The sequence below is a fragment of the Bubalus kerabau genome, chromosome 14 (genome assembly GCF_029407905.1).
Source record: "Bubalus kerabau isolate K-KA32 ecotype Philippines breed swamp buffalo chromosome 14, PCC_UOA_SB_1v2, whole genome shotgun sequence".
In the NCBI taxonomy this organism is placed as follows: domain Eukaryota; kingdom Metazoa; phylum Chordata; class Mammalia; order Artiodactyla; family Bovidae; genus Bubalus; species Bubalus kerabau.
In genome coordinates, this window is record NC_073637.1 from 56834403 (window position 1) to 56837638 (window position 3236).

Sequence of the window (3236 nt, forward strand, 5' to 3'; positions counted from 1 at the left end):
TCATTTCACTGTAGAGGGATCTTTTCTTGCTCATCACTGTGTCCCAATGATTAAAAGAGTGACTGCAATAAACATTTATTGATGAAATTTATAAATGAACAATATTTTTTTCATCCTATGGACAATTCAAATCAACACAAATTTCTTTTTTTATATATTCATTTATTTGGCTGCACAGAATCTTAGTTGTGGCACACAGGATCTTAGATTTTTGTTGTAGCATGCCGGATCTTTAGTTGAGGCATGTGGGATCTTTAGTTGTGGCATGCAAACTCTTAATTGGGCTTATGGGATCTAGTTCCCTGACCAGGGATCAAACCCAGGCCCCCTGTGTTAGGAGCACAGAGTCTTAACCGCTAGACCACCAGGGAAGTCCCACAAATTTCTTATTTATTGAATATGCATCCTTTTAAAACAACTATATGTATAATTTGTCAGATGCGTGAAATCATTAGAGGAAAGATGGTAGGGTAGAAAAAAAGAGAGGCATCAGAGGCTTTTTCTTCCAGGGCACAGTCTGTCACAGGCTGACACAAAAGTACAACCGGTTTGTTTAATTTTAAAGCTTTAATTCTCTCTGCTGGACACGATATCAGTAAGAAACCTAAAGCTCTGACTTCTCCAACTGAAGGGAAAAATGTTTAATAGCCTCAATTCCTAGATACAGAGATGAATTCAAATTAATTACACAGCAGACTTAGGCGCATGTAGAAGCATTGTCATTATATTATACACTTGCCACATTTGGCATCCACTATCACACTAACTGTTGCAATCTCTTGCTATGACAGGATTCCTTGATTAATTTTATTTCAAATTTGCCATACAGAATAAATTCTAACAACCATTGTACCTCCCATCAATGCTGAACTCATGAATGATAATATGGAGGAACTTCTTAGTTTATTCTGGGTCAGAATGCCATAATTCTGAAGAAGGCATTGATACTCCAAATACTAAGTGATTAATTTCAAATATCCTTCCATACTTTCCCTACAAATTTAAAGTCAGTTGATCAGCCTGGGCCTGTCATAAATTTCCTGGAAAAAATAAATTGCTACCTTTACAATAATAAGAATAAGAAGGCAAAAAAGCTGATAATTTCTGAGAATTCACGAAGTGTCAGACACCATTCTCAGTAATCACACAAGAAATAATTCAATTGATCCTCAAAACAACCCTATGGAATTAGCCCCATTTGGCATAAAGGAAATTGTGGAACAGAGATGCTAAATGACTTTTCCAAACATGAGTCAGTGGCAGAGACAAGGCTTAAACCCAACAGCCTGGCTGCAGAAGCCCTGATCTTAACCATCACATGTATTGTCTTTCAGTGCCTCAGTTGAATTACTGTCATTGAGGTCACAATAAAAGCAAACTTTGAAAAGAAAAAAAAATGCATTTTATATAAATTCATTTCCTGTTCCTCTAATGTTAAAAGAAAGGCAAAAAGAGGTAAACAAAGGGCTAGGATAAGGAGAAACAAGGCTTCTTCTTATCCTCTCTTCTTTGTACAATTTTCACTAAAGTTCCTGTTAGTGATCTTAAACTTGTGTAGAACTGTCAACTTTTTTCGAAACCTCTTCAACATATGTCTTGCTCAATCATCTAAGGTAAGAAAAGAAGTTAGGTAGACATAATAAATCCTATTTTACAGATAAATAATGTACCCATATAAATGTGTAGACAGAGGTACAAGGAACATAAGATCTCAAATTTATATCCTGTCTTTAAAGGGGCATCACTCCACAAAGTATCCCTCAGTGATGTGTATGTACAAAGAGCAAAGAGAAGGAGAAATACTTTGCCTATTATCTTGGTCTAGATTTCAAACTCTACTTTAGTTCCCTAATGTATTGTTGGGACACAAAAACCAAAAAACTCCTTTTGCCATTGCTGGAGGTAGATCCACGGCTGCAAATAAAATCAGGCTAGACAGCCTTCCCTATCCTTTCACCTCTGAATTCACACACAAATCATAGACCTTACCATTTGATGGAGAGTCTTATTAGACTCCTCTCTTATGTTGCTATTGCTCTTATGTACCCACTGGGACAAATGCAGTGAGAAATACCATCTATCAATACTTTATTTATATCTTCTTCATATTATACCCGAAGCTTCCAAAGGTGTGAAGATAAAACAAGTCAGTTAATTTTATCACAAGGTCATTGAGAATTCACGTCATATTCTACTTCCCTGCTAGAAAAAGTTTCAGTTAAGTGGGCCAGCAAACCTAGGAAGCAGATGAAGCAAGGTGATGTGACCCAGATGACAGTGTGACCCAAATAACAGGATGCCCATAGAACAAAATGCCTCAGACTTTATTCCTTACTGCAAAATGTCATCATGTAAGCTCTTTTCTATTATCAAGCTTATCTTTATTTGCACAGGGAACAAGATTCCACTGTGGATTTTCTTTGTCTATAATTTCAAGGTATCCAGGATAATCACCTTCCAGTTTCTCCAATAAACTCCAGATATCTGGCTATCTCAATCACAAAAAAATCAGTATCATTTTTCACATGATGATTTTTGTAAACATTATACATATACATATCACAACAACCTGTCCAACTGGGTATTATTACCCTTATTTTACCTAAAATGTTTTACTTAAGTAAAGACATTAAGAATAAGAAAGTTCAGATTACTTGTAAGGCCACACACTTAATTTAACCCCACCCCAAAATCTTTTTTATTTCCTATTCATTATACTGTCTCATTTGAGCAACTTAATAACTCTATTTTCTCAATGTTATTTCTCTCTCCTTCTCCCCTATTGAATCAACAAATGGAAAAGCATATTCCCAATTAACGCTTTTATAAATGCAAGAAAGCTAGCCCCTCAGCTTTGAGACATCAATTAGAAACATGCTAAGAAACAACAGAAAACCAGACTCTGCTGTTTTCACATGAAACATAAAAGCTGTAATAATATTCTAAATTTTGGAAATACCTGTTAAGAGGGCTCACATACTTCATTTAAATTGGTTCTGTTTACTCTGTGCTGAGTTCAGACATTTTCCCGGCCAGTATTCTACTGTGTCTCATTTTATCAGTGAAGATAAACTTTGATATTAGGAAGTTAATTCATTTTTAAAAGGTCAGTTTAATTTAGTGTAAATAGTCATCACAAGTTCCCATTTGTTCCTGACTCAATATATAACATACTTTCGGTCTTATGTTGGGCTTTTCCCTGAAATATATTTCTCTGTATGTTTTCTAGAGCAAAA

The 3236-nt window shown here is 35.3% G+C and overlaps 1 non-coding gene across 1 annotated transcript; it reads right to left on the reverse strand.

The window, feature by feature from the left end:
* Positions 1 to 298: 298 nt before the first annotated feature.
* Positions 299 to 371, reverse strand: TRNAR-CCU (transfer RNA arginine (anticodon CCU)). The gene has a single exon. It is a non-coding gene; the product is annotated as a tRNA-Arg (tRNA).
* Between the last annotated feature and the right edge of the window lie 2865 nt (positions 372 to 3236).